Raw genomic sequence first — 8554 nt, forward strand, 5'->3', positions numbered from 1 at the left:
AAAGTCAAAATACAGAGTGTTTTGTGGCTCCAGAAAGGCTCAAGACCATGGCAGCAGACAGCAGCCCTAATCCTCCACTGGATGCAGTCCTATCTGTCCTGCTCCATCCAGCCTCATTGTCTTAGCTTATCTCAGTCTCTCGTCCAAGCCAGGCAGTTGCAGGATGCTCCAAGGCCCCCAGAAGATGCTCCTCATTGTGGGTTTATTATTTTCTGGATTGTGCAGAAGCCTGTCGGGAGTTTGCTTTTCTAATTTGGCTGGTTAACGACTGTTTGTCGAGCACCACTGGAAACGGAGACGGCAAGACATGGACAAAATGGATATTTGGATGGTCCGTGTGCACTGGAAATCGCAGAAACCTCTTGAGGAGGAATTGGATTTTTTACCCAACCTTTATCTTTCTCTCTCTCTCTCAGTTTATCACATGCAAATTTCACCCTGCTTTAAGGCTCTTGACAGCCACCAGCTCTCCGCCAATCCCTCGTTCCTTGGCTTTCGTTTGTTTTCGTTTGTATCCCAGGCCTCCATGCTCCCTCGAGTCCCGTCGATCCACTCGGTGTGTTTGTTTAAAAAGAGACTCTGCAGTCAGGCTGGAATCTGACAGTGTTCATTATGAACTTGAACAGTGTGTTAACCTGACTCGCATCAAAATTAAATTCCACAGGTTGGGTTTCTTACAGACTCAATTCCAGCTGTTCAGCTCAACCACATCACAATCCTAATCGAGGGCATCTATTTAAAGCTGTCGAATGTAAGGATTGAGAACTTTCTAATGAGCCCACAAGCGCTTAAACACATGCAGTAATGCATACGTCAAAATAATCATCCATCACTGTAAATCTACAATGCTTTGCATGATGTAAAATCTTCTTAAATAACTCAAGTCACTTACTGCTTCGCAAATATACTGTTTTCAGTATTACATTTAGTTTATTTAATATTACATTTTAGTTTCTGTAATTAATTCAGCACGAAATGATTTAATTTTAAACTCCAAAACTTTAATGGATAATTTCAGCTTTATTTCAGTTTTTGCAAACTTCACACTTTTGACATTTTTAAATTAAAGATCTGAATTTGTTTCAACTGACTTAGGGCTGGAATATACCACACAAATTTCAAAATCTGAACAGATTTTAAAACACTAGGCATCATACGCTTGCCGACTTTGTAAATAATGGTTACAGAGGAAAACTTGACAACGTGCACAAAACAACTGAGGATCACACTATCAGACTTTCAAGTCATTCCGAACACAACAAACTCATGTACAAACATGTGCCTCGCGGCTAGAAGACCTGACAAATGAAAACAATGTTTTCTAAAACCAGCTCAAAATCTTAAAAATGTTTAAAATCCTCCAACTGGATGGAATCACAGTCTGAAGCTAAAAAATGAGATTCTGCACCCATCATACACTACTATTAATCTATTAACTCTGACAAAAATCTGCAGTCTGGCTCTGACCTTTGCCAACTAGCGTTGACGTGTCCAAACTAAAATAAAAAAATAAGGCAAAAATCTGGGCAAAGGATGTATATTCCTGCCTTTATACTGCTGTTAATCAGATTTTAAATGCTGAACGTTCTAAGAATGATGTCATGTTTGAATTTCAATTGGTCTTTTTGCTTATATATCTATTTGCATATTGGATTTTGATTGGTGTTTTCTTTCTTGAATCTCTTGAACCATCTAAGCTGCATTTACATAGTAAAGACAGTGGCACATCGAGGTTCTGAATATGAAAGCAAAACCTGACCCACAAACACACACACAAGAGACTGTACCTGTCCTCAGCTGTCAGTGAGGGTCTGTGCAAACTCAACACTGGGAGGGTGAAGACACCTGTGTGTAGTCACTTGTACACAATTACCCTCTTTCAGTCTTCTGTTAACCCTGATAACACACTCATCCTGCCTCAACAAGACCTTGTGTTCTGCAATAGGACAGAGAGAGAAAAAGAGAGAGAAAATGGGACACAGAGAGCAGTATTAAAAATGTGCTTTTTACGGGCAATATTTGCCGCCTGAAATTATAAAAAGTGAGGTGCATTTCAAAATGTATAAATGTATATCAAACAGTGCATTTAATTCAGTTATTTAATTCAGTTATTTTAATAAATTCTAGAATTGAACAATTTAGATTACAAAAATCCACAAAAAAAAATTCATGTAAATAATGCACAGAAATATATAAATTCCAGGGTTATTATAATTAAATAAAACTTGTTACTTGAAGTAAAACAATCTTTAACTGATTTTTTTTTTAATCAACATTTTATTTTTGCTAGTTGCCAAGGCAACGTTTCTCATTTTCATTTAGTTTAACTTGATGTACTAAAATAACTCAAATAAAAATTAATAAAAAAACTATATAGACAAAATACAACAAATTTACTAAAGCTTTAGCTAACAATAAAATGAACACCATTATAAAAACATATAAAAGTTTCTCAATTGTAATTGATATATTCTAACATAATTACACCTTTATCCAAGAAAAATCACTTAAATTAATAATCCATTTAAGTATTTTACATTATATTACAGAGCCCTATATTGTCTAACACTACCATACATTTTGATTTAATTATATAATCATAATAATTCTAATTACTGTTTTAAGTTTTGCTGTTGTTGGGTGTGGTTTCTTAATGTTATTATTTTTTTCAGAGCTGATTTAGTTTTATCTTCATCAAATAGCTCCACATTCAACAACCCATCTCTGAAACAGTGAATACAGATATCAAAGTTCACTACAGGATCTGTAGAGATGCTAATGAAATATGCTAAAATTAAATATTTTTTAAAAAGTCTGTTTTAAATGTTTTAAATATGCTGATCCTGGTAGATAAAGTAGCAAAAGGCTGATAAAAATCTAGGTAAAATAAGGAAAAGGTATTTGAGACAGGTAAATGCATCCAGCACAGATGTTGTGTGCATGGTTCAGTAAAAAGGTCATGCAATGTAAATGAGAATGTGGAGGGGATCAATGGTCACCTTTGATGCTGTAGTGATGGTGGTCTCTACAACTGACTCACACATGCAACTTTTCTGACATTATATCGTGCATAAACACACGCACCCAGAGAGCAGTCAGCCCTGCGGTTGGCCATCAAGGGGATCTGCACTTTGTTTTCACTGAATCTCAGAAGCTATGCTTAATCTTCATAATCATCTGAGCAAACACAATTCAAAAGCGCAGCCTAAAGCCTGTATTAATAAAAGAGCTTTTCAGCCCCGCGTCTCGGATGGGTTTTTAAATGGTTTTGTTTCATCTTCATGTGGACGTACAGTCCAGACAAAGAACAAGTGATTTTCAAATGAGGCAGAGCTCAAGGCCAAACGTCCTGGGTAAACATATCAAAATCTGCATTTAATAGACTCATTTGTCGCTGTCATGAAACAGACTAGTTCTTTTCAAGATCTGATTAAGAGGTATTTTATGAACAGATGTCACTCTGACTGAAATATGTTGTATACAGAGCGAGTTCTTTTCAAGTGCCAGTCTGGAAATAAAGAAAATGGACAAAATTGGCCAATTTGAGAGCAGGCGACTGTCCCATTATAACACATCTGTTCAGAAGGAAAACAGCAGCACCTCTTCAGAAGACTCCATATTGCTCTTAACTCTCAAAGAAAGTTGCAGCTTTTTTAGGAAATATTAATAAAGATTTCTACCCAAAGCCCAGCAAAACAAGGTAATGGCAGTCTCAACAGTCCAGTCCCAGACAGCCTGGGAGTTGGACAAAAACTCAAAGATGTAGACAGGTAGATGAACACACACACAGACAGACATATAATGTGCCTTTTGCAGGATTTGTTTAAAGGGGTCATCGGATGCTACATGCACTTTTACAAGTTGTTTGAACTGAAATGTGTGTTGGCAGTGTATTTACACAACCACCCTATAATGATAAAGATCCACCCAGTGTTTTTTTTTAATCTCGTTAAATAATTTCCCCTTTCTCAAATCGAGCCGATCTCAGATACCTGTCTGTGTGACGTCACACTGACAAGCCCCTCCCACGATTGTTTGATTGACAGTAGCGTTTCAGCACAGACTGGACTGGTGTCTTACCTTAGACCCACCCTGAGTGAGCTGTCATCAGTCCGCCATTGTTTCGACACTGGAGCAGGCGTAGACAAGAATGTCTCATACGCGATTGAGGTGTTTTGTTGTTGGATGTAATAATGAACATAGCAGTCGTCATTTACTCCCGACATCTGAGCCGCTGAAGATGCAGTGGATTACCTTTTTTTCTGAAGGGAATGCGCCCCCGATCTACATAAATGCATCTATCTTCACACGAATCATTCGTGATCCAGCTTCACCTCCAGAAGAAGTGAGTTTAAAGTTTTTTAATGAATCTTTGCAAATCGCCTTTCCTAATAATGTGCTAGTTAGCAAGTTTCACGATGAATATTCACGATGAACTAAAGTTTACAGTCTCTCAGAAAGTGGCTCGGAAGAGAGGGGCAGGGTGAGCAGAGCTAATTTGCATTTAAAGCGACATGCAATAAAACGGCTTGCTGTAGACCAAGAGTAGGCAAGTTCGGTCCTAGAGAGCCGCAGTCCTGCAGAGTTCAGCTCCAACCCTAATCAAACACACCTGAACAAGCTAATCAATGTCTTCAGGATTACTAAGCCTATAGGCAGGTGAGTTTTGTTTTCAGGGTTAGAGCTGAACTCTGCAGGACTGCGGCTCTCTAGGACCGAACTTGCCTATCCCTGCTGTAGACAGAGCTGTTTTTGACAGGGTAAAAACGGTGTTGTTTTACACTACCATTGAGAACTTTTAACCAAACTATGTTACAGACTTTTCATTAAGACCCTAAAGAATCATATCAACTTGTGGAAAATGGGCATCCGATGACCCCTTTAAGATATATAAGGGACTATATGAGGACTATAAGGACTGTTCCACAGGCACATGTTTAATAAATGTTATGGTTCTATCAACTATGAAAAATGTATAATATATGAAAAATGTATTCCCTTTGTAACTGTTCACTAGTCAACATTTGAAGTGTCATCAAAACCTTTCATCAAAGTTGACCTAAAACCTAAAACCAAAATGCATTCTTGTCTTAGGACAACTTTGATGAACTTTTTTGATCCACTTCAAATGTTGACTACTGTATCTTACAAAACACAGTATCCTGAATGTGAGAGGTTTCTCTTTTACACACACACACATATATTTAGTTTTGAAAATTTGGTAAATTTTTACAGGATAAAAAATAAATCACGCAAGAAAGGTTATCAGAAAGCAGATATTTCAAACTGAATTCTAGTAAAACCATGTGACACTGATTTATTGCAATAATTGACTTCTATCACATTTAGCGGGAGGTCCTCTTACACTTGTGAACACGATGAAACCGTATCACCCTACTGAAACCGACGAACACGAAACACTCGGTCAGATACTCCATCAAATATACATGCTGATAAATGGCTCGTCCTTGTGATAGGGACAGTAAGAAAGCACAGATGCGTGAGACGAGTGGGACCGTCTTGTTTCTTGGTGGCACGCAACAAACGGCTCTGAATAAGTAATAAACGAGTTTGTCTATTCAGTGAGTTTATAAATTAATGAAAAGTTCATTGTTTACCCCGTCCTCATTATAAAGGGCAGAACCTGAAAACACTACAACACACAGAGCACATCGTATTCACACACACACACACACACACACACACAGATGAAACCGCACGCACACACTTAACAATCCACACTCACACACACTTGAACAACACAGCTCAGTCAAGCAAAGCAAGTGATGATGAAGATTATAAATAATTAACGCCATCCGAGTGCCAAAGTGCCATGCTAAGAGATGACATGCAAACAGATGGGGGGCAAAGTCAGCGACTTGAGCGGGAATTATTCATGACCCCGGCACGCCACTCGGGCGGCTGGATCAAGAAGCACTGGGAGTGATGGACAGGGTGCCACCTAAATAGTGTGCTTGTTTGCCATCCCAGTCAACATCACAAAGGACCACACTCACTGAAGAGCTGAAGAACGGTCTGGAAATGCAGTCTGCTCTGGATTTATTGGGTTCTGTGCGCTGGTGTGCCGACACTTTCTGCCAGGGTGCTGCAGGATAAATCAAGCTGCGTTCAGGAAGCCTGTATGTGGTTACGATGGAAATTGTGGCGAGTACATCAATTCTGCTTGGGCAAAAAAAGGCCAAAGGGGAGCAATTAACCTCCTTGGGGAAGGTGAAACAGACCACTGGAAAATTTCTGAGAGCATCAGGGTGAATGAAATAGAGAAAGAAAGAGAACAATGCCTGATCGGCTCATAGGGAATCAGGACGTCTAACAATCTATATTTACTTTCCAGCCTACTCTTATCACAGCATGAGTTTCCTACTCCTATTTCATCCCATAGGAAAGAAAAAGCGCAAATGAGATATTTCAAATGACTACAGTGGCGCACCGCAACCCAGAACACACAATTACCTCATTTTAAACAATAGGAAGAAACAATAGAAATAATAGGAAGTAGCCAACCACCAAGTTATGTTAGCGTGATATATAGAACTGAAGGTTTAATATGCAAAGCAAATATATGCTAATAAAGTCTGATTTATATGCATGTAAGCAAGGTACAGCAATTGATTGTATGCATGTTTGTAAATATTATAAACTGTATACTTGCACTATTAATATTTTGATCAGCACTTAATAAAAAAGAATTATTAGAAATGTAAAGGCAATTTACTGACATCTAATGCTAAATTAAATATAACTGAGCATCAAGGATTTCTGAAGGACCATGTGACACTGAAGACTGGAGTAATGGCTGCTGAAAATTCAGCTTTGCATCACAGTAATAAATTACATCTTAAAATATATTACAATAGAAAACAGTACTTTTATATGATAGTAATATTTTACACTTTTACTGTGTTTTACTGTATATTAAATGCAGCCTTGGTAAGCATAAGAGACCTAAAAAAGTTTTTAAAAGTAATTTTTAGCAGCCATTACTCCAGTCTTCAGTTTCACAGGATCCTTCAGAAATCATTTTAATATGCTGATAATAAATTTTCAATTGAGTGCACATCAAAATATTAATAACTGTGAAACATGCTGTGCACATTCATTTTGTATCTGTATACTCTTATTGTAAACAATCATCTTATTTTTTTCTACAGTACATTTACTCTAAGGAATTTAAGGAGTTTCATCTGAGAAAAACATGATTTTAATTTTTTTTTTTTAATGAAGAAAATCTAACTTTTCTCCATAATGCATCATGCAATAACTTCCTCGTTTATTTTTTGTTTCTCCAGCCATGACATATGTGCTGCTGTGAAGTTCAGTGAGTCTATAAGACCCAGTTACAGCCTTATAAATATGCAGTTTGTTATTTTTCACAGTAGTGGGTTTTCTCAAGGTCTCGCTATATGATTAATGCATCTTAAACCTGACGACAGTGTAAACAGATTATATTACATCTGAGCCAATGCTGAGCCAGACAAGTTTACACAGACATTCCATGTTTGGCTTTAGTATGACATGAAATGTGCCATTGTTTGCTTGAGGCACCTTTTCCTGAGACATGTACATAAGTTACTGTACATATTTATGGAATTTATTATGGAATGAGGCCTATAATTACAGACAAACTGGCTGGCAATTTGAAAAATTAAAGAAAGACATCAATTACACAGCTGTATTTGCTCAGGTGACTGACCTCTTGGTAAACAAAGCCTATGTTGTAGCACTTAACTAATGTGCTGTATATAAAATAGCATGTTAAACTCATTTTTACTGGTCTGCTTCATCTTAGAACATTGCACATAGCATTGCATGATTAATTATGTGCAAATGAAATCAAACAAAACCAACATTTACTGTAGCCCGTCTTTGGCTGAGGGTGATATAGGGAATATGATCCAGGTAAGTGTGGTGGCATCTATGTGTGTCTACTAGGGTCAGATAACAGAGTCCAGGTGGCAAACCAGGAGCACCCTGAGGACATGCTTGAGAGCTTTGTTTTGCATTTCTAATCCCTCGTTCCCTTTCTCTCTTGTTAGCGTCACCTGATCCAAGGTGAGGTGAAAAGGAGGATCGGATCAACACAATGAAGCCCTTTTAATTAGCAGCAACGCTGGGATTCGCTCGAGAGGAGCCGATGAAAGACGAGCATCACCAGCACAGGCTGTACAGTAATTTCTCTGTGCGTTACGTTTTATCGGCTGATATCGTTGAAGAATTTGGATTTGAGCCACCAGTATCAATTTCTACAGTCAATATGAAATCAAAACGGACCTTATTTACTTAATGTACATTCCTGGCCTTTGCTGTATTTGCAATTCACCTGCAGGGGCGGACTTAAAGGGGTCATATGATGCTGCTAAAAAGAACATTATTTTGTGTATTTGGTGTAATGAAATGTGTTTATGCGGTTTAAAGTTAAAAAAACACATTATTTTCCACATACTGTACATTATTGTTTCTCTTCTATGCCCCGCCTTTTTGAAACGCGTCGATTTTTACAAAACTCATCGGTCTGAAAAAAGCGAGGTGTGCT

The sequence above is a fragment of the Sinocyclocheilus rhinocerous genome, unplaced genomic scaffold (assembly GCF_001515625.1).
Source record: "Sinocyclocheilus rhinocerous isolate Xijiao unplaced genomic scaffold, SAMN03320098_v1.1 scaffold140, whole genome shotgun sequence".
NCBI classification, from domain to species: domain Eukaryota; kingdom Metazoa; phylum Chordata; class Actinopteri; order Cypriniformes; family Cyprinidae; genus Sinocyclocheilus; species Sinocyclocheilus rhinocerous.